Consider the following 23,995-nt stretch of genomic DNA (forward strand, 5'->3'; position numbering starts at 1 on the left):
GAGTGATTAGCAGGCTAGAGTCCAAGCCTTGTGGTTGCAGCTGTATGACCTAGCAAGCTATTAGCAGGATTTGCCTCATCAGCATTCAGGCTGGGGAAGCTGGCATGATTGGGGGCCTGGGGTCCAAGACTTGCCATCACTGACCAAGATTAATTGACTTAAGCAATAGGCCATTACTGAGTTCCCATGGAACTTTTCAGAAAGCTGACGTCTTTCCTGGGAGGCCTGTCTTCCAGGGACAAGTCTTGGGCATGTTAAACCTTCTCTCTCAAGGGAAATCATAGAAGTGCAGAGAAGAGAGACAGGTAGGTAGCTGGGGAGTTGGTATTTGAACCAAGATTCAGCACACAGAACCTCCCTCTTACATTCTCAGAGTCCAGGTTTGAATGCGGATGTTCTTTTTCCAAATCCGCTGCTCTTTGCAGCATCCTTCAGCTCTTCATCTGTTTTTCTCTGGAGTGGGTGTGGAGCCTGTGGGAGTTGGGTATATTATGTATGAAGGGATTTTTCGTTTTGGCAACAGCATCTTTGCCTAAGTAATCCCAAAATAAAGTTAAGGTTTACTCTAGGATTTCTGTTGGTTGTGAAGGAATCTTGAAGACATAAGAACACTTTATTCATTTTACTCCATGTTAGGACTTCAATTTTTATCACCTCTCCATTTTCTTTTGGAAGAATCAATTCTAGTTTTAAATTATGAATTAAAAATGTGTATGTTTTAGGTCACACGTCTTGTGGATTTTCAGTTTTATTGCCTTTGTTGTTTGGTGTTTTGCTTCCTGCCATTCCTGGAAAATCACTCATCATTCCGCCAAAACGTTGGCTGCACGCATGGATGCACATGGTCAGCTCTCTCTTACCATGGGTTCTGGAAGAAATTCTATTGGCATTTGGTTGGATCTGAGGATGCAGTGACTGAGGATATGGAGAGCCAACTGTACTATGCCATTTTACATAAGGGACTTGAGCATCTGTGGATTTTTGTATTGTAGGGGGTCCTGGAACTAGTCCTCATGAGATACTGAGGGAAGACTGTCCTTTTGTCAGCTTGGAGTAGAGAGTAACAAAATTGAATCCAAATTAAACTGCACATTGGATACCATTCCTGCAATTGAAATATTTATATGTCTTTTAAACATGTGGAATGATGTGGGAAGGTACCCAAAGGCATGTTCTTGGTTGAAACAACATTTTTGATCCAAAAAGAGTGAAAGCATCTCCCTAAACCTCTGTGATTGCACTGAGCCCAATTTCTACTATTTTTACCCAGACCGTAGACTTATGGGGCAAAACTATCTTGGGAATGCAACCTAAGAAAAGCCACCTTTGTTTACACTATTCCTTTTGCTTTGAATTTCTTTTCCTGCGATCTTTTCCTGTTAAAATATTACTATTACTCTTCTCATTATCTCTAGGACTAAAAAATAAAGAATTAGTAGCTAGTAAGCACTTATGAGCCGTTTATGGTGCCAAGAGATCTACATGCACACCCTCCTTCATTTACATAGTTTATTTTTCATTGCCTACTCTGTGCTTGCACTGCGGACCAGCAAACAGGAAAGATGTGGTCTCAGTGCTCCTGGTGCTTACATTCTAGTTGGGAAGATAATAAAAAGTAAACAAACCACAAGATAATGTTAGAGTAGTAAGTGTCACGAAGAATGTAAAATAAAGTTCTGTGATAGAGGGTGACTGGGAGTGTGGGGGTACGTTTTAGACAGAAGGACCCCAAGAAGGCCTTTTCTGAGAGAGGAGAAGGAGCTAGCTATGTGAAGGGCCGGTAGAAGAGAGAATTTCAAGGCGAAGCCTGAGTCAGGAGTGAGCCTCATAACTACTCCCTGAAGTCACTAGATCTGTCTTTGTGACCTGTGGGACCTGGTGAGGAAACTTAACGTCTCTGAGCCCATTTCCTTGTCTTGCAAAGACAGATTCTTTTAGCTCATTCTTAACATTTTCCTTGAATGCTTCCGAAGTGCCGGCACTGTTTAGACTTTGGGGATATACTGCTGCGCTTATGGAGCTTGTGTTTTAGCGAAGGGGCAGGGAGACAGACAGTAAACAAGTAAATACAAAGGAGGTTAGGTACTGGTAAGTGCCTTGAAGGAAGTTAAAGCAGAACAAGGAGACTGAGAGTGAAGGTAGGAGAGGGGTTATTAGGGGAGTTGGAGGGAGCCTCTCCATGGAAGTGACGTTTGAGTAGAGACACTGATGAGGAGAGAGAGAGAAGCAGGCCCTGTGGCTATCTGGGAGTGGGGTGGGGAGCATGTCAAGTGGAAGGAACAGCAAGTGTCAAAGCCTGTGGGGTTGAAAGGAGCTTGGTGTGTTCACGGCACAGTGAAGGGGTTGTGTGTGGGAGGACTTACGGCCCAAGAGAAAGGAAGGAACCAGATTGTGCAGGACCTGGTCATTCTAAGTGTGATGAAAAGCCACTGCAGGGTTTGGAGCAGGGACATTATGGGAGTAATGTTACATACAACAGTATTGGGAGATTTAGAGGTGAGGTGACACACAGCCTAGCACAGCGATACACAGTAAGTGCCCAAAGACCTCTTGTTTCCTTCTTTCTTTCCTTCCTTCCTTCTTTCTTCTCGTCTCCCTTCAGTGTCTCCTTCTTTCCTTCCTTCCTTCCTTCTTTCTTCTCGTCTCCCTTCAGTGTCTCCTTCTCTTTTCCTTTCCTTCCTCCCTTTTTTGCACCTCTGTATTTTTCAGATACTTCTCAGATAAGATACTTTGACTTGCTTTTGTTGTTTCCTTGTCGCCTTCATGCTGCACTTTAAGTTCCTTGAAGACAGAAGAGGTGCCTCTTATTTCTTTATAATCACTACATCACCCTAGTGCCTCAAAAATTGGTGGAATGCAATGAAATGTATTGAATTGGCATTCAAAAATTCAGCTCCTCAGTAAATGGCACTGATGCCTGAGAGTAAAGATATATGTTTGGACTTGCAGGACCTTCTTGTTTGCGCTGGAGAGTCCTGAGTTCGGTCACAGTAAAAGTGCTAGGAAGGCTGAAGCAGTGTCCTTGTTCACCTCACAGCTTCCTGGCTTGCCAGTAGTTTGGAGCCAGGTCCTAATTCCAGTGGGGCTTGGGCATGTCACTTAATTTTTCTGAAGGTCAATTTTCTCATCTGAACAACTGAGATAATAATCCATAGGATTATTGGGGAATTGAATGAGATCATGTGTATAAAACTCTAAGTACAGCAGACAGATCTGAGTGATCAATAAATAATATCTAGTATTGAAGGTGCTGTCCTGATTTCCTGCCCTTCCCCCCAAAGCAATCAGACCAATTCCAGAGTCAGCCTGGAAGCTGTGGAGGAGGGGGAGGAGCCTATTGTTCCTTTGCTGAACTGGGACATTCTCCCTCTTTAGTTATAATTACAGTGAGCCTGGTGCTGGGCAGAAAGTCGAATAACTTAGCACTGGCTCCTCCTGTTTGACCTTGCTTACCTATTTGTGCCAGATTTGCCGTAGCTCTTTGAGAGCAAAAAACTTCTTTTATTTATCTTGATGGCAAAGAGGAAGGTAACTTGCCTGAAGTCACACATCTAATAAGAGGCGCAGCTAGGCTTTGCTTAAAGTCTGGCTCATTCTGGAGCTCGTGGGAATGGAAGAAAGCATGCTCTCCGAAGAGGCAGGAGACAGGATCTGGGCACCCTGCCACTTACCTTGTCACCTGGGAAAATGCGCGTATCTTCTCTCAGGAGGTGAAACCACCTTCCTGATCTCCAGTCCAATGCCCTTTCCTTGACCTTGTCCGGTTTCATTTTCCGTTTTCCATATGTACCAGGTGAAGGTATAGGAACCATCTCTGACTCTGTCCTGCATTTTTACACCTAAGGAAAGATGCACATGCCCCAGGCCCTTAGAGCTGACCTGGTTCTCTCTGGTGACCTTTCTGCTGAGAGAGCTGTGTGATTATTCCTAGGCACCAGTCTCCACCAGGACTTAATAAAGCCATTTAACATCGTAAAGTCGTCACTAGAGTCGTTCTGTGAGTTTGTTCAGCAGGGGAAATAACTTTACATTTCAAAATCCTTTTCTCTTCTCTATACACCCTTCCCCCAGCCTTGCTTTTTTCTTTCATCAGTTAACTTATGCTTTTAGTCCCATCTGTTCTTTTTTTGTTATTGTTCATTTTATCTCCAGTGGGGACTGGAAGTTAGGAAAACATACATCTGAAATCAGGTTTGTTGTCTGGGAGAGATCAGAGGATTGTTTATTTCTTTTCATTTCTTTTCTTTTTTTTCTTAACAGCATGATCAAATCTTGGTTCTTTGCTGATAACTTTTCTGCCAATTAAAAGGTTGGATAATGAGCATTTAGTGTTCTGGTGATTAAGACCTCCCCCACCTCACAGGTCAGTGCCACCTGAATTAATTGGCACCTTCTCAGTTGGAGTTCAGTTCTCACATGTCTTATCCTACCAAGAATGGCATTCAGAGATCTCTGCAATCCACTGCTGTGCAGTTTTCCCAGCCCTTCCTCCCTCTAACTATACTGCTTATCTCTTGATTGAGTGCTTTACCCTCTGCCACTCTCCTGCTATGTGATTTGCATCCCTATGCACTCTGTTCTTTTTTTCCCCTCTGCCTGGAATGGTGTGGTTGCAACTATAGACTCAGGAAACAGTCTGCCTTGAAACCATTGTTACCAGCTCTGCAACGCCAGTGTTTAACCTCAGCTTTCTCACCTATAAAAGGAGATGGTAATAGCTTACTCACCTGGATAATTGTGAAGCTGACATAAGATAGTGTTAAGAGTTTAGCGGAGTGCCTGGCCCGTAGTAAGTGCTCACTAACTATTAGCTCTGTAATTTTCCACTGAAACCTTCTCAAATCTCACTGCTTCTTCAGGGCCCCCACACAAAATGCACTTCCACTTCCTACATAAGAAATCTTTTTTGACTGTCTTTCATTCCAAGGTGACCTCTTTCTTCTAGTTTTCATATTTTGTGACTTGTTTAGAATTATTTAATTGATCTGAGTTAATGTTCTAAGTCCACACTACAGGTGAAATGCTCTTGAAGGCAAAGACCTGAGCCCCTAGCACAGAGCAAGGCACATCTCTACATAATGGAATTAGAATCTTCTGCCCCTGAGTAAAGGGAATTTCATTCTGTTGATGTTGGGTTCCTGAGCGTTCTACTGATTTAATGAGTTGTCATTTCTCTCTGGTATTTTGGGTGTGTTGCTTCCAAGAATGTAATCAGTTCAGGCTGCTAAGGCTGCCATATGGAGTCTGGTTTAAAACAAGGGCTGGGCTATTTGGTAAGTAATGGTAGGGCCTGTTTTAGGCAACTAAGGTCATTTACCTTTGGCATGCCAAAATACAGGATCTTTTGAAAGAACCTTTAGGGTAAATCACAGTATCATTTTTGTGCATCTGCAGTTAAGGTTTATAAAGAGAAGTTTAGTTCTTGATTTGTAGTAGCAGTATTATCAGTCTTTTTTTTAACTGCAAGAAATTTCACATATATTTTTCTTCACAAATACCTGTAATTAGGTCAGAATTCAGAAAAGTGGGCTTCTATTTGCACAGAATGACATTAATTCTGCATTCTCTCCTAAGAAGGGTGAAAGAGAGGATTAATCACTTATTCATGCAAAACCAACACGCATGAATCATTTATTTATCTTGTTCTGCTAATTTTGCAGAGCTCATTTTTACATGCCTCAGGTTGCAGACAAAGTGAAAACTCAGAAGGTGATTTACCCTTTACGATAAAGGCATGATGGCCATGTAAACAGGCTGTTTCCTATTGGAAATCAACGGGTAACCATGGAAATGGCTCTACAATGGGAAACTCTATTTCCTTATGAACAAATCATCAGAAAGATCAATTGTAAGATGAAAGGGCTTTGCCTGGGCCCATGCCGTTCACAAAGGCTCTCAGTCTGTGAAAAGGAGAAAACATGCCCATTGGTACCCACAAAGAATTATCTTAAGCTTTGTTGAGAACGAACATCACTTTTACTTTCTGAAGTTTGTGCTGGAATTTCTTGACCACTCTTCTTAGAGGTCTAACTAAGGAACTGGCATATAATGACAAGAAGTGTGTTCCAGAGTATAGGATGCTTGAATTCTTGACCCAGGCTAACGTCAAGTAGAAGTGAGATCTTTGAGAAGATCTTTGGACCTCAATTCCTTCATCTGTAAAATGAGTGAATGAGACCTGCACAGGGATGGCAGGGATGTTGCCTGTGTACCCTTGTCTCACTTTCCCTTCTTGGAAGACGTTACTAATCAGTTATGGCGCTTTTTCTCACTGAGCCTAGACAGGGTCTCGGAATCCTTATTAACACAGCTGCTTCCTACGCATCAGAGTGGTCATGTGGAAGGCATCCATTTGCCTCTATTTGACTTTTAAGGCTCATTTAGCCCTGACGTTATAGGAGTTTACAAGTACAGAATGTCTGTTCATGTCCTTTCAGTTAGACTTGAACACAGAAAGCAAATAACAACAATTAGAAAAGGTAGTTATATTGTCTGTATTAAGTCAAAGAAATTATTGGATCTCAGTAATAAATCAAAATATTTATTTCAGTGAAAAAGTTACTATTGAATCACTTATTGATGAAAGTGAAGTGTTTGTACCACTGGCAGCTGTCCATTTTTATTATAAGCTCAGCAATACACCTTAAATAGCAAGTCTGTTTGCTACTTGCATTCCTACTCCTTGTCAACAGTAGAGGGCAGCACAGTTATTTTCAAGTGTCTTCATCGGAGCCATTCGTGTGTTCACACCAGCACTGTACTCATGTGCCCATAGATATGGGCTGTGGTTGGTTGCAGTGGGAGAGTATTTTCACATGTCAAAAGGGTCAACTTAAATCTCTTAGATTTGAATTGTACTGTTTAGGCTTTCAGAAATTACCATTACACTCCTCCTCCTCGTATTTATATATTCTAGCATTTCATATTGATTCTTTTTTGTTAGTTTTTCTGTTGTGTTTTTCTCCTCTTATTGCTTGTCTCATCTGAGAGGCAGTATTATATAAGCAGAAGAACACAGCTTTGGGCTTCTGCAGGTGTAGACTTGGTCCCCAGCTCTGTCTTGCTAGATCTGTGACTTTGAGCCAGGTAGACTCTCAGAGGTTCAGGATTCTCCACTGTTAAGCAGAGACAGAAATACACAATCTTTCCTACCATCTCACAGGGCCGTTGTGAATATTAAACACAATCAGTACATGTGAAAGCATGGTTAAATATAGGTTTTAAAAATAATTATCGATCTCTCACATACTATCATTTGTTAATATGAATCTAGCTTTTAATTGAAATGAATTATAAACATAATTTTTAGAATTTCTTTTTGAATTATAGGCTGGCATCTGTAAATGGGTAGTCTAGGCATATAGGGACATCCTTGGCATGGAGAAGTCATCTTGGTAGCAGGTTGGCAGGAACTGGTATAGTTGTAAGGGCTGAGCCCTGAAAGGGTGTGCCACGGGTGCACAGGGTTTATTGTGAATGTTCACTTTATCCTGAATATCCTGAATAAAGGCTAATACTGATATTTCAAACCTATCAGACCTAACATCTCTTTCTGACAGATATTCAGTAATGCCCACTTTACTTTTGAAGATAATATAATTTATAAATAATAAAATCTACCTACATATATAACTTCACACAGAAAATAAATTAATATAATACTCTAATTTTAATTTAAGAACTAGCAAATGTAACTTAAAATATCATACTATGTATTTCATTATGTAAGTGCAGGGGCCTAGTTATGCTAAAAGACATAATGAAGCAGTCCTATGTTTGGACCCACATGGAGAATGGAAACCACAGATGCAGACTGATACAGGAGCTTAGTACTTGTGACTCAAGTACCATTGCTGGTGAAGTGATTTTCATAACAATGAACAATTCTTGGTAAAGGTCCCAGCTAGATTGTACAGTATTCCCTTGACTTACGGGCTAGAGAATGTTCTAGAAAATTTGTTAGCTATTAAGTCTTGCTGCAAAATATACTTTGAGATAAAATGTAAAATGAAGTTAGCATCTAGTCTCAGATAATATCAAAGAGATTTTTTTTCTCCTCCTGGAGCCCAGGATAGCGGCCGCAGGACCAATTCTAGACTCACCTGTTTGGGGCTATGCATTGTGACCTTGATCAGCCTTGGTCCAGATTTACTCAGGCACCCCATCGGGCTGGGGTCACAGACCTAAGGCATGGTGGAGTCTTCCCTGAAAACTTCTAGAGAAGGCAGGGAGTGTTTTCTAGAAACATTAGAATAAAGTTACACTTTAAACTGTAAAATAGTGACCTACTGCGTGATAATAATCTCTTACATTTATAAATGCATTTCATGGCTGTGTATTTATCTTAAAGCATTTATGTTTTCTCTTGCCCAGAAGTCTAATATTGTCCCGGGCCATTTATATTAGCCATCTAGTGAGTTCTCTCACACTGAGATAGTAGGATCTTCAGGTAGTATCTTGCAGGGGCATTTCTGTTTAGGAGGAAAGACCAGTGTTTATCTCAGTAGACTGAACTGGTTTTCCATATTGTCTATGTTTTAGAATCACTTGGAGAGATTTTAAAAATATATGTACAAATTCTATTTACAAACCAAAGCCAAACTCATGGACGTAGAAAACAAACTATGGTTACCAATGGGGAAAGGGGCAAGGAAGGGATAAATTAGGAGTTTGGGATCAAGAGATACATATTACTATGTATAAAATAGATGAACAACAAGGACCTACTGTATAGACAGGGAACTGTATTCAATTTCTTGTAATAACATATAATGGAAAAGAATCTGAAAAGAAAAAAATATATATGTATGTATATATGTAACTGAATTGCTTTGCTGTACACCTGAAACTAACATTGTAAATCAACTATACTTCAATAAAAAATAAAATTAAAAAAAAATGTAGATGCCCTCCTCAGGCTATTTAGAGTCAGAAGATTTGAGTATGGGATATGCATTTTTTAAAAGTCCCACAGGTGATCCTTTCAGCAATAGAAGCTAACAATTTTCTTAATGCCTAGATTCTTTTTTTGCATATTAGAATATAAGAATCTTCAACCAGAAATTCAGTTAGCATACTCCACAACACCTAGCTAAGTCCTAGAGACTAAGTTCTTAATAAATATTTATTCAATGTTTAATTAGTGTAGAACTTCAGGTACTGTGGCCCATGTATGTGCAAATGTGTCTGTGTGTGTGTGTGCGCACATGTACACACAGTGTGCAGCGTTTTGTTGTTGTATGTTGAAGCCCCGGTCTCCAGTGTGGCTGTGTTTGGAGACAGCTTCTTTATGGAGGTGATTAAAGTTAAATGAAATAATAAGGGTGAGGCCCCAATCCCATTGGACTGGTGTCCTTATAAGAAGAGGAAAAGACACCAAGAATGAGCACAGAGGAAAGGCCAATTGGGACATAGTGAGAAGGTGGCCATCTGCTCACCTGGAAAAGAATTAGATGCCAACTCTGTTATTCTGTTGACACCTTGATCTTGAACTTCCAGCCTCCAAAACTGAGAAAACAGATTTCTGTTTTTTAAGCCTCCCAGTCATTGCGTTGTGGCAGTGTGAGGAGATGAACACAATGTCAGCTGTCTGTCACTCAGCTGGTGTCACTGGTGTGGAGCACTTTGCCTGGCATGCCGTCTCTTCTTTCCCATTAACTCAAAGACATCCCAGAAATGACCAAGTTTTTGAAATTAATGTTAGTAGCAATTCCAGGCTCCACTGTTTCTGCTGTTATACTGAAAAGAAGAGAGTAGCATAAAAGATTGGATGTCGTAGGTATTTTTCGGTATTGAGTGGAAAGCAGTTTAATAACACAACTGCTGACATCAGGCACTGCTAATGAGATATTTCTTTAACCCTAGGACTGAGTAGCTTGAGCAGGTCAGAGAGGAGGCAACATCTTTAGGCGTTTTGGTGCAGAATGAAGTTTAATAACATCTTTACTTTTAGGAGTGGTGGCTATGCTTCACTCTGATAATTCACGAGAATAACAAATTGAGACAAAAGCTGATGGTTTGTGAAGCATTCATTTCAGTTTACTGTCTCATTGCATTTTTTGTCAGTAGCTTCATTTCCTCCCGTTTTCACACTTACCCATGAGTTTAACACCTTTATAATAGATTACATGCCCGGTGATGAAAGAAAGACCAGACAGTCATTTTCTCCCCCTTACACTTCTGTTTAATAAGTCTATATTATACCTAAGGATCTACCTTTGCTGGCCACCCTTTATGAGCTCTATAATGTAACAAGAAAAGGATGTGAGTTTATGACTCTGGCTAGGTGGAATTTTAAATCAAAGCTGTTGTATGTGAACATCTTTGGATAACAGTTAGGACTTCATTTGAGTGGAAATGTTTCCCTGGGGGTTTCAAATCTGAAAATTATTCTTCCACTTATGAATTCTATATGTGTCTAGTTCCCTTGAGGACTTGGATGCATGTTAGCTCTCTATCAAACTTAGCACCTAGCTTTCTATCTATAAAGTCAGTCGTTCTTTCACATTTATCAAACATACAATTATCTAAAGGCCTCATGTCTTTGAGATCTTTACAGACTTGTTCAGGAGATGGAGATGTATGTAAACAAGTAAATAAAATACTCTCTAGCAAGAGATATAAAAGTTGGAGCATAGAGAAAGGAATGATAAGCTCTCCTAGAGGCTGGAGAAGTGGTAATGTAGGAGATCCGTGAGGAAGGACAGTGGGAAGTTGGCGTGGGGGGAGGGGCCTTCCTGACAGGGAGCACGGCTTGGATAAAGGTGAGTGGGACACAGTGATGCCCTTTAGAAGGCCTGTGCAGTGCAGAGTTGACTTACGTGTATACAGCTGTGAGTGTGCTTTATCATATTAGGTTTGTGTAAATGCAAAGGCTGTCTTGTTTTTGATGTGGAATGTCTTTCATACGTCATGCTTGCTGCTTCTCAAACATGCTGTTTACACTCATGTATTTTTTCTCATGGTTCCTTCTGCCTGGAATACCTCCTACTCATCCTTTGGGGCTTAACTCCCCTGCAAAAACTTCTTCCTACCTTTTTGGCAGAACTTAGTTCTCTCTCTTCCACGTTCACTTTGCTGATGTTGCTATGCAGTTCCCATACGGCTCTTTGTTATTGCAGTAGGAAGAGGTCTGACAAAGATACTGGAAACTGAAATCTGACTTCACATTGCTTCTTGGTGCTAATCAGTTATTTGCCAAGAACCTGGCCCTTTAACCTTCTGGGGCTTCCTCACACGGATAGAGCAATACCTTATCAGCATAAAGCCAGCAGACGAAGTGAAATGATCTCTTGAGATTCCTCCTAATGCTAGCTGTGATTTTAAAACGTATCTGATGAATTGACTTTATATTTATTCACATTTTCTTCATTTTCCTTTGAAGTGGCAGGAGATTTTATTATTTATCTGCTTAGCTGTTCTTATCAATAATACATAGGGTTTTGTTTGTCTGTTTGTTTTTTACAGTTAGGTATTAGTGAAGGGAGCCAAAATCCTGAAGTTTGTGCTCTGAATAGTCATAGGGTCAGAAGGGATACGGGATCATCTTTAGAATATTTCACTGCGGCTACTGCAAAAGCTGTTATATGTTGCTTTCTCTGCGCTAGCATATGAACATTCTTTGTCTAAGGAATTTCTTTTTGAGTTGAATTTTTAATGAACTGATTAGCAGACAAATGACCAGAATCTAGGAAACTGAAAATAAGTAATTTTATTAGTATTCACAAGCAAAGTCCTTTTAAATTCTCAAGAAAAAATAAAATAACTCAGGAGTTCTTTTTCAGCTGGTTTTCATTCTCAGGAAAACATGGCTAAACAAGTATATCAGGGAAAAAGAGATGATTTTGTAAAACATGCAATTCACCAATGAAGTATTAAAGCAAAGCAGGTAATTTCCAATAAGCACATCAGTAATGTTATCTCACTGTTCTGGAATCTGGGCAGATTATAACTCTATTCTCTTCTCAAAATGTATTATTATTATTATTATTATTAAGTTTTGTGAACAGAGCCCTGCAGTAATTAACATACACACATACGATGTAGTTTCCTAATTGTCAGGGGTCATGGGTATTTGAAAGAGGCAATGGTGATGAGAAGGTGAGAATGGGACCTGATTAGGTATTATTCACATCTTTGGAGAAGGTGACAGGCAGTGAGGGTAGGTCAGAGCCCACAGAGGGCTGACTAGGCAGGAGGGCTGAGGAAACAGTCTTGGGCTTCACTGCGTTGAAAGGTATATGGCAGGTTAACCTGACTGAGAAACTATTGGTGTCTTTTTTTCCCCCTAGTTTTATTGAGAACTAATTGACATACATCACTGTATAAATTTAAGGCATACAGCCTGATGGTTTGATTTATATATATTGTGAAATCATTATCACGATAGGTTCAGCTAACATCCATCATCTCATATACACTATAAAGAAAGAATAAAAGAAAAAAAGTTCTTGACGAGAACGCTTAGGATTTACTCTCTTACAACATTCCTATATATTAAATAGCACTTTTAACTATAGTCATCATGTTGTACATTACATCCGTAGTGCTTAGTTATCTTATAACTGGAAATTTGCACCTTTTGACCACCTTCCTCCAATTCCCCCTCCCCAACCACCCTCCTCCTCAGGTAACCACATGTCTGATCTCTTTTTCTTTGAGTTTTGGGGTTTTTTCTTTTTGTTTTTTTAGATTCCAGATATGAGTGAGATCATATGTAAAGTGAGTATTTACCTTTCTGACTTATTTCACTTAGCATGTTTTCATGGCCCATCCACATTATTGCAAGTGGTAGAATTTTATCATTTTTATGGCTGAATAATATTCCAGAGTATATTTATACCACAATTTCTTTATCCATTCATCCATCAATGGACACTTATGTTGTTTCCATGTCTTGTCTAATTATAAATATTTCTGATATGAACATAGAGTGCAGGTATCTTTTCAAGTTAGTGTTTTTGTTTCCTTTCAATATAGTCCCAGAAGTAGAATTTCTGAATCATATGGTAGTTCTACCTTTAAGTTTTTAAGGAACCTCTAAACTGTGTTCCATAGTAGCTGCACCAATTTACATCTCACCAACAGTGCATAGGGTTCCCTTTTCTCCACATCCATGCTAGCATTTATTATCTCTGTCTTTTTGATGATGATCATTCTAATAGGCATGAAACAATATCTCATTGTGGTTTTAATTTGCATATCCCTAGTGACTACTGATGTTGAACATCTTTTCATGTACTTGCTGGCCTTTCGTATGTCTTCTTTGGAAAAATGTCTATTTAGTTCCTTTGCTCATTTTTCAATTGGGTTATTTGTGGCATTTTTTTTCCCCTATTGAATTGTTTGAGCTCTTTAATATATTTTGGATATTAACCCTTTATCAGATATATGGTTTGTAAGTATTTTTCTCATTCTGAAATGTTATCTTTTCACTTTGTTGATGGTTTATTTTGCAGTACAGAAGCTTTTTGGTTTGACATAGTCCCACTTGTTTATTTTTTATTTTATTGCTTATTCTTTAGGTATCATATCCAAAAAAAATTTACAAGGCCCATGTCAAGGACCTTCATTTCTATGTTTTCTTTTAGTAATTTCATGGTTTCAGGTCTTATATATGTAAGTCTTTAATTCATTTCAAGTTAAATTTTGTGAATGGTGGAAGATAAAGGTCCAGTTTTATTCTTTTACATGTGAATATCCAGTTATCCAAGTGCTATTTATTGATGAGACTCTCTTTTCTCCATTGAGTATTCTTGGCTCCTTATCAAATATTAGTTGATCATATATGCTTGAGTTTATTTCTGGGCCCTAAATTCTATTCAATTGTTCCAGTTTGTCTGTTTTATGCCAGTACCATACTGTTTTGATTACCATAGCTTTATAGTATATCTTGAAATCAAGGAGTACGATGCCTCATGCTTTGTTCTTCTTTCTGAGGATTGCTTTCACTATTCAGAGCCTTTTCTGATTTCACATAAATTTTAGGAGTGATTTTTCTACTTCTTTAAAAAAATACCATTGGAATCTTGATAGAGATTGCAATGAGTCTTTAGATAACTTTAAGTAGTACCAACATTTTAACAATATTAATTATTCCAATCCATGAACATAGGATACTTTCCACTTATTTCTGTCTTTGGTTTCTTTCACTGGTGTCTTATAGTTTTCAGAGTAGAGAATTTTCACCTTCTTAATTAAATTTATTCCTAAGTACTTAATTTTTCTGAATGCTATTGTAAGTGGGATCGATTACTGATTTTTGTGTGTTAATTTTATATCCTACAACTTTGCTGATGTAATTGGTTAGATCTAACAGTTTTTTTGGTTGAGTTTTTATGATTTTCTGTATATATAATCTTATCATATGCAAATAGAGACAATTTTACTTCTTCCTTTCTAAGTCTGATACCTTTTATTGCTTTGTCTTGCCTGATTTCTCTAGCTAGGACTTCAGTACTAAATACCTTTGTCTTGTTCCTGATTTTAGAGGAAAGGTTTTAAACTTTGACCATTGATTATGACGTTAGCTTCTTGTTTTACCCTTCTAATATAATCTCTCTTGGTCCCTATGGTGCAGGGGAGTGCTTCAACCTCACCCCTGTGTTCTCGGATTCTCTCAGTGGTGTCTTGTTCTTGAAAAGTTGTTAGTTGTTCTTCTTGTGATGGGGAGCAAAGTCAGGAATGACCTAAGGCAACATCTTGGTGATATCACCCCCCAACTAATGATGTCTTAAATGAGTAAGAACTGTCTTTTTTTTTTTTTTCTCCCTCTCAAAAGGGAGTAGCTAAGTCACAGACCTTGGTATTGCCTTGCCCCTGGGGACAGTCTTTGTTTTAGATGTTCCAGTGTTCTGCAGAGATAAAGAAGGCTGGGGTCCATCAGCTCTGCTGGGCTTCTAGGCTTTACCACCCTGTCCTCCTGCTGTATTAGCCCTTCATGACCTGAGCCAGGGTCTAGCTACAGTTACCCTCAGCTTGCTTCAGTATTTTCACATGTGTAATTAAAAATAATATTTCAAAATTTTTATGATTAAAAAGCAATACATTATTATTTTAGAAAATTTGTGAAATAGAGGCTGGAAAGTATAAACAAGAAAATAAAAGTCACTCCAAATCCCACTGCTCAGAAATAACCACTGCTAATATTCTTTCCATTTTAATATAATTGAGATAATAGTTTGTATACAACTTTTTCCCTGAACATTAAATCATAAGCACTTATTAAGCCTTTAAAAATGCTTCTTAAGCATTTTTTTAATTAGCTGCTTTACATGAAAGAATATCCATAGTTTATATAACATATCCCCAATTGTTGCATTTTCAGATTGTTTTAAATTTTCCTATGTGTATAATCTATCAAGAAAAATGGCTTTGCACATAAAGTTTCTGCTACTCACTAGATTATATTGGTAGGATAATTTCCTAAAATAGAATTATTATGTTAAAAAACATGAGTATTTTTAAGACTCTTGATATACAATATCTTCATAGAACTGTTATGGTGCCATATCCTACTTAACCTTTGAGTCTCTTCTTTGCCCACTTTGTAGATAACAGGCAAGATATTCTGACACTGTAGGAATGACTATGGCCATCTACTCTGGGCCTTTGATGCCCATCATCCAGTCAAGGAGGGCCTTTGGCATTGATTTAAACGTTGAGATAAGAATAAGAAGTGAAAGTTATAGTTGTGTATTATAGAAGTTTATAATCCAACTAGGATAACAAATGAGGCATATGGAAGAATTAATGAATAATTTAAAACAGAATCTCTGTTATCTTTTTAAGCCACATCCTCCATTTGTAATCTGAGGTCTCTACATCATAGGGTTTCCATAGTTAGTATGAGCCCTGATGTAAGCCTGGGCCTCCAACTGCTCTGGGTTTCCAGGGAAGGAATTTATTATCATTTCTTCTCAATGAATGGCATCTTGACATACCAACAGTTTCTGATCCCAGATAACGACAATAACGATGGTGATACGTAGTATTTACTGAGCATTTACTTTGTGCTAGGCATAGTTAAACACTTTATGTGCATTATCTCATTTTATCTGGCCAAAACCCTTGTGAAGTGATAGACTATTTCTATTTTATTCATAAAACTGGGGCTTAGAGTGGTTAAGAGATTTCCCCAAGGTCATACAATAGACAGGGACAGAGCCATCATAATAACCCAGGTCTGTCATTCCAGGGCCTGTTATCTTGAACACAACGCCATACAGCCTCTCATGCTGGAAGGGCTGAGAAGCTGAGCTGCTACTGGGAAATGTTCCCCAGCCAGGCCCTCTAGCTAGAGCCTATCTGCTTTCCACAAAGGCAGCTCCAGACAAAAGATTTTCCTGTTGTGTGTGGCCTCAACCATAGGAGTGGTTCTCTCTGGTGTCTCTCCTTGAGGGTGTTACTGGTTGACATTGCTTCGCAGGGGTCTCTCCTATCAGAGCAGTCTCACTGACTCTTGTATGTATGTATGTTGGAGTCTAGCTTTCTGGGCTCTCAACCACTGCACATTTGACCACACTCTTAGCATCACCTCTGGAGAGCATCTTACAGCTCTGCACCCATTGCTCTGCATCAGTTCATCACCCTTGTGAGGAATGAAGGAAGCCACAAAGGGCCCTGTGCTCAAGGCCTAAGTGCCCAGACCCTTGGTTCATGGTGAGCACTTGTTTTTCCCCAGGATGCCCTGTACAGAACTGCAGAGTTGTAGAATATCAGAGACCTTATCATTCTCTCTTTGCAATAATAAAATTCGGTCCTCATAGATTTGGTAATAACCCCAAATTCCTCTTCTCGTGCTCTCCCTATGGGCTTGCAGCACGTATGGAAATCAAGCCTCAGGAATATTATCCCAAGCTAGATATGCAAACTCAACTCTTACCTGAATCACATGTAGGAGGTACCAGGTACAAGTACAATAAGAACTCAAAGAAAATGCCCGTAAAGTTTGCAATGACTGGGAAAAATTACTTGTTGGAGGTAAAACTAGAGATGAGTTTTGAAAATGACTAGAATTAAGACAGCTGAGATATTCTGGGAGGATTCTGGGAGGCAGGACTCTCACGTGAGATGTCAGGATAGAAGAGATTGTATTTACCAGTATTTGAGAAAGCTAGGCTGACAGCCCGTCCATGTTTTCTGCATAGAGATTATTTAACCTTCTCTCTTGTTGCTTATGCCCCACAACTGCTCTGTGTAGTACAGTATTTACAAGGCCAGCTCTGAGCATCTCCAAATGTGACAGCTCTTACATTAGCTGCTTTTTCTAGGCAGGTTTTGGCAGTAAATGCCTCAGAAGTAGCAGCCCCCTCTGAATGTTTCTTTTGCAGGAAGGCTGGCTAGCTGCCTACTCAGCACATTCTAGTTGTTTTCGAGGCAGGTGTTTTAGGTTTTTCCTTCTTGTGATTTTATTGTTATTGTTGGTTACAGATATCAGAAAATCAAAATAGCTCAAGTGTCGGGGGGAATGTATTGGTTTGTGTAGCCAACTGAAAAGTTCAGCTTAGGTTTGAGGAGTGGTTTGTTTAAGGAACTCAAAGTTTCCCTGTTTTTATCTTGCAACTCTTCATCTTTGTTTTGTTTACTCACTCAGAGTCTGGCCATGGTGATGTCTCTGGAAGCTTCAGGCATTCTTCCTTATAGGTCCAAACAGGACTTTTTCTTCCTGATCAATTTGAAAAAGTTTCCTGGGTCTGTGGACTGAATTGTAGCTCCTGCTCAATTTGCAACCAGTTATTGGGGCAAAGGAGAGAAGGTGCTCTGATTGGTGAAGCCTAAGTCATATGCTCACCCTTGAAGGTAGAGATGAAATATATCCACCCCAACCATATAGACTGAGCCTAGACCATGTGTGGTTTCCGAGAGGAAAAGTAAGATGAACTTAACAGGAAGAGGAAAATATATGCTAGGTGGTAAAAACGAAAACAAAAAGCTATGTTTACTATAGTGAGTCTCTAAATCCCCAAGTATGAGGCTGAATAGTTTCAATGGCCCAAAGGACTGGGAGTTTTCTTTGGAGGGCACTTTGGTTTGGCCTGGGTTACCTGGCAGGCCATATAGCTAGGCTGCTCCCTGATGGATGTGCCTGCCTCACACGGCCATTGTAGACATCCTGGATCTCACTGAGAAGGTTGGAGAGCCACTTTGATCTCAACTGAGGGGAAGCGATGGATACTCTGAGTGTGCATTGGATCTTGTGAGAAGGAAAAAAGGATGGGTTTATAATCCGACTTGACTGTGTTGGAAATGAGCAAGCAAAGCTGCTTAACTCAGCCTTGCAGAGGCAGGAGAGTGTAGTGATTAAGAACACTGGCCTCTGAAGTCAGACTGCGTGAGTTTGAACTTGGTTTCTTAATCTCATTAAGCCTCCATTTTCTACTTCTACAAAGGAGTGCCCTGAGGGCTCAGTGAAATGATGCATGTAAAGTACTTGGCACGGTGCATGGCACATAGTCTAGTATGTGCGTGACACGTGTTGCCATGTGCTCTTTGCCCTAGCGCATAATGTCACAGCGGCTGGAGCTCAGGAGAGTCTGTCTATCCAGAGGCCAGCAAAATGCAGGGCATATTGTCTGTTATTGGATTTGAAGTCCTTTCTTTCATCTCCATTTCGTTTCCTGAGGGGCAAGCAAGTCTGAGTAGAATCTTTCTATATGTGCTCTGACAATGGCTCTAATGGCTTCTGGGAGTCACTGCCACACCCCCTTTTCTCTCCTACACCAGTGAGTCCCTGAGTCCTTCCTATTCTGTCTCTGAAATATTTCTTGAATTTGACCTCCCTCTTCACTTCTCCTAGCTCACATGCTCCTCTCAAGAGGAGGTTAATTCAAGAATCTCTAACTTATTTTTCTGTCTCTTGTCTCTTCCCATCTGGTCTGCTCCTTTTCTGTGCTATTTTCCCTTGCCTACAGAATAGTGTCCTGACTCCTTAGCGAGACATTATTTGAAGTCCTTTTCGGTCTGATTCCAGCCTACCCTTCCATCTGCAAGAATCTCCCCCATAAAACATCTATTAGTCCAATAGCCTCTGAGGTTAATGGTTCTCTGGAAACTCCCATGCGTGATGTTGCCTGTGCTGTTCTCGCTGCCTGTCTGCCCTTACCTCGTCTCTGCTTGGCTAACTTCTGCTTATCTTTTAAAGTTCTGCTCCTCTCCCCTGGGTCCGTGGCTTTGTGCTTTCTTAGCTAGATGCACATGCTATTACTGCAGCCTTTAGCACCGTGTTTAACAGTTGTCTATGTACCTATCTCTACTCTTATATGCACCACAAATTCCTGGAAGAAAAGGCACATAGATTATGCATTTTTATATATCCAGGCCTAGAAAAGTGCCCCCAGAAGAGTGTATTTTCTACATGAATGTATGTCTTTGGGTTGTAAATCAGGAAGGATAAAACCCACTATGATGCATTTCTCTTAATACAGCACCATTTTGAGTGGTACTTAGGATTTTTTCTTTCCTTCTTTTTTTCAATGTATTTGAAATTACAGAGTAATAAATATGGGAATTCATTATTCTTATTAAAAATATATTAATCCACTGCTCCAAAGTCACCACTGTTATTAGCTTGGTGGGTACTGTTCAAGACTTTTCAAATTTTTTAATCTATTTTTAGTAACAGCTTTGTTGAAATATAAGGCACATACTATAAAATTCACTTGTTTAACATGAACAATTCAGTGACTTTTTAGCATTTTCACAGAGTTGTGCAATCATCACCATTATCTAATTTTAGAACATTTTAATCACCCCGTTAGCAATCACTCCCCATTCCTCTCACCCCCAGAGCCTCTGGCAACCACTGGTCTACTGTCCATCTCTGTGGGTTTGTCTAATCTGAATACTTCACATAAATGGAATCATGCAGTAAACCTTTGTGTCTGATTTCTGTCATTTATAATAACATTCTCAAGATTCATTCATTTTGTAACATGTGTCAGTACTTCATTCTTTTTTATGGCAGAATAATTATCTATTTGTGGGTTTACCATATTTAGCTTATCCATTTATGGTTAATGGATACTGAGTTTTTCCACTTTTGGCTTTTGCAACTAATACTTTATGAACATTCCTGTATACATGCTCATGTAGATGTATATTTTCAGTTTTCTTGTGTGTGTACCTGGGAGTGGGATTGCTGGGTAAGGTGGTAACTCCATGTTTAACCTTTTGAGGAACTGTTCCACGGCAACTGCATCAGTTCGCATTCCCACCAGCAAGGTAAGGGTTCCAACTCTCTACATCCTTGTCAACACTTGTTCTTGTCTTTTTGACTATAGTCATTGTAGTGTGACATGGTATCTCATTGTGATTTTGATTTTTATTCCTTTTATTCCATAATGAATAATGATACTGAGTATCTTTCATGTACTTATTGCCATTTTTTTTCCTTCTTTGGAGAAATATCGATTCAAATCTTGTGTCTGTTTTTTAAATTGGTAATTTGGTACCTAATTGTTGTTTTAATTTGCTTGATATAGTTTCACTATCATGATTTCCATAATTTCTATTATTTGATGTTCAGAAATGAACCTGTCTACCTATGAAATGGGAGAAAATATTTGCAAATGATGCAACTGACAAGGGCTTAATTTCCAGAATATACAAACAGCTCAATAGCAAAGACTCAATAACAAAAAACCAAACAACTCAATCCAAAACTGGGCAGAAGACCTAAACAAGCATTTCTCTAATGAAGACATACAAATAGTCAATAGGCACATGAAAAAATGCTCAATATTGCTAATTATCAGAGAAATGCAAATCAAAACTACAGTGAGGTATCACCTCACACCAGTCAGAATGGCCATCATTAAAAGTCCATGAGCAATAAATGCTGGAGACGGGGTGGGGAAAAGGGAATCCTCCTACACTGCTGGTGGGAATGTAGCTTGGTGCAGCCATTATGGAAAACAGGATGGAGATTCCTTAAAAACTAAAAATAGACTTACCATATGATCCAGCAATCCCACTCCTAGACATAAATCCAGAGGGAATTCTAAATCTAAAAGATATATGCATCCCAATATTTCATAGCAGCACTACATACAATAGCCAAGACATGGAAGCAACCTAAATGTCCATCAACAGATGACTGAATAAAGGAGTTGTGGTGTATATATATACAATGGAATGCTACTCAGCCATAAAAAAGAATGAGATAATGCCATTTGCAGCAATGTGGATGATTGCCATACGAAGTCAACTAAGCCAGAAAGAGAAAGAAAAATAACATATGACATCACTTACATATGGGCTCTAAAAAAAAAAAAAAGACACAAATGAGCTTATTTACAAAACAAAACAAAACAAAAACACAGAAAACAAATTTATTGTTACTGGTGGGAAAGGGTGGGGTGAAGGGATAAACTGGGAGTTGGAGATTTACAGATACTAACTACTATATATAAAATAGACAAACAACAATTTTCTGCTGTATAGCACATGGAACCATATTCAATATCTTGTAATAACCTATAATGGAAAATAGTATGAAAAGGAATATATATATATATATATATATATATATATATATATATATATATATATATATATATAACTTAAACATTATGGTGTACACCAGAAATTAACAAAACATTGTAAACCAACTATACTTCAATTGAAAAAAAGAATAGAACATGTCTTTCATCTAGTTCTGTAGATCTTTCCCTCATATGGGACCCCCTACATAACACAGAAAGGAAAGGATAGATGGACTGGAAGAGCATGAATTTATATTCTAGTTGTTATGTATTGTGAGACGAGAGTGAGAAAAACATGGTTCTTGAAAGACTTTCTATAGTTTGGAGCTGACCAGACTTTTAACCACAATCCAGAGACTTTTAACTTCACAAAGATGTGACATTTTATTTTAATAAAGCTATCGACAGTGCTGCCTTTTGGAGTGACTTTTCAAAAGCATCTTTTGTCAGCAGAGAGCTTTTATTAGCTAATGTAACCTTGCTGTACTCCATGTTAGCAAAGAGAGAAAAGAAGTGTCCTTGGGTTCTGAATATGGAAAGTGTACAAAAAACTCTCAAGGGGAAAGAGGTTGTTCAGCTTTTAAAGGCTACGTTTGTCACTCTCTGTTGTACCTTAACTAAAAATAATAAAGTTTTCCAATACTAATGTCCAGCAAGTAAAGATTTACAAGATTATACTGCCAAATTGACAGTTTATAAAAAGAAATCTCAAAGGATTAATATGGAGAGACCAGGTAAAAGTGTGGGCTTAGCTGTGAGCATAATAACTTGGATAGGCTCACCTGTGCATTTATTTGGGAGTTACGCAAGAAAGTCTAGGAGTAACAGTAATAGTTTTGGCTGTGTAATGAGGTAGCCAGCTGGTGAGGGCTAACTTTGAACAAATATTGATAATTGAGTAGCACCAATGAAATGGAGGATTATGGGGCAGACATATAGATTGTGGGCTCTGGACACAAGTCAGCTGGGGAATCAATGGTGTGCTTCCAGTAATCAGTCCTTTGCTATAAGTGTTCAGTCAGTAATGGGGGAGACTATGGATCAGGGCTTAGGTGTCAGGACACTGGAAAATAGATTGGAATTCTGGGACAGGTCCACTGCAGTGTGGGAATGGATGTTCTGTCAGGACAGAGCCCTCTGATCTCAGCCAGCATGGTAGGAATGGAGAAAGTTGCATCTCCAAGGAAGTCTGTACAACATCTGCAACTGGATGACCTAATTTCAAAAGCCATGAGCAATCAAGATGGGACAGCTAATGCCTCTTCTGCTCTGTTAGGGACTGGCTCACAAACTGAGGAGGGCACCTAATGGACACCTGTGGACTTGGTGCTCAGAGCAAAGAGTCACCAGAGAAGGTAGGAAGGATGTTCTGACAGCACTGTCCCTGAGTCACCCGGATATCACTACCAATTTTCCCTCACATTTGCTAGGAACTGGTAGGTAGTGGTGCTTGATGTCTGTTAGACTCCAATTCAATTTTGAAGTCCATAATTCAATGAAGATAGATATAATAAGGGTTCCTTTTTTCATCAAAATGATAATTACCTAGCTATCAGTGTGTTAGAATGATGAGAGCTTATGGATTTTTCATAAAATCTTAAGTTCATAAGTGGCTGAATGAAGTCATTTCATTCTATCTTTAAGCAGGGTTGAATTTAATTCACCCTTTTTTGATGGGACACTCTTTAACAAGGATCTCTAGAGAATAAGAGTTGACAACCTTTAGTATTTTAGCAATTCTCAGTTGTGACTTTCCTTCTGTCTTAGTGAATATTTTGGCATAGAATGGAAGCCCAAAATCTTTCATGTCCTCTTTGGGTAGAGAGAGCAGTGTTACAAATGTCTTTTTATTAATTCAGAGAACAATTACTGCGTACCTACCATGTGCTAGACATGGGTGATATAATGGTAAAATAGTAAGCAAGACAGATTTGATTCTTCTTGACATTTAGCTGAGAGACACATGATGGAAAATAATAAACAAGTAAATATGTGATTGCAAATTGTAGTACATGCTATGATGGCAACAAAGTACTGCTGTAGAGAAGAGCAAGATGAAGCTAAGGCTAGTTTAGAAGGGTGATCAGAAAAGGTCTTTTCTTTATAAGTAATATTTACTACAAGCCCTGAGGTATAAAAGGAACCAGCTTTTAGAATGAAGAGAAGAAATACTTGACAGAGGGAGCAGCATGTGCAAAGGCCCTCAAGGAGCAAGAACACGGTGTGTTTGAGGAATTTGAGGTTAGTCTGGCTAAAGCAGAGTAGAGTGATCAAGGGAGAATATGGCATGCAGTGAGTTTAGTAAAGGAAGTAAGGGGCCAAATAATTCTGGACTTGTGGGCAATGATGAAGGTTTTGGATTTTATTCTAAATGAGGTGTTTCTTAAAAATCACCCAGGATGCTCTGTGGCAAATAAATTAGTAGTGGGAATATCAAAACAGAGAGACCATTTAGGAAGTAGTCCAGGAGAGAAATATTGATACCGTGGACTGTGTTGGTGGCAGTAAAAAAT

General features: G+C 39.0%; 1 long non-coding RNA gene across 1 annotated transcript; it reads right to left on the reverse strand.

Moving 5' to 3' along the window:
- Positions 1-3,520: 3,520 nt before the first annotated feature.
- Positions 3,521-21,727, reverse strand: LOC116657065. Its single transcript, XR_004311997.1, has 3 exons — positions 21,718-21,727; positions 4,658-4,662; positions 3,521-3,749 (listed from the first exon to the last, which is right to left on the reverse strand). It is a non-coding gene; the product is annotated as an uncharacterized LOC116657065 (long non-coding RNA).
- Between the last annotated feature and the right edge of the window lie 2,268 nt (positions 21,728-23,995).

Source organism: Camelus ferus, chromosome 17 (assembly GCF_009834535.1).
Source record: "Camelus ferus isolate YT-003-E chromosome 17, BCGSAC_Cfer_1.0, whole genome shotgun sequence".
NCBI lineage: Eukaryota > Metazoa > Chordata > Mammalia > Artiodactyla > Camelidae > Camelus > Camelus ferus.